The following is a 285-nucleotide window of genomic DNA, read 5'->3' as shown; positions in this document are numbered from 1 at the left end:
CTGTCCCCACTTCCTCAGTTATATTAATACAACACTTAAGTGAAATATAATTAAATTAATATATATATATATATATAAATATATATATATATATATTATAGAAACGAAATAAAGTACAGTACTTAAGTGCAATATAATGAACAATTATATATTTTGAAAAAAAAAGTGTAACACCCAATCGCAAAAAAGACAGTATTGCTTCTTTATTACAATATGAACATAGTGCTAAAATGTGAATAATGTGTGTGCACTGTAAATCAGGCATGACATTGTGCCAGTCAATAT

Source organism: Leptonotus elevatus, chromosome 1, assembly GCF_054856555.1.
Source record: "Leptonotus elevatus isolate MCC_2025b chromosome 1, RoL_Lele_1.0, whole genome shotgun sequence".
Lineage (NCBI taxonomy): Eukaryota > Metazoa > Chordata > Actinopteri > Syngnathiformes > Syngnathidae > Leptonotus > Leptonotus elevatus.
Note: the sequence above shows the minus strand (reverse complement) of the source record.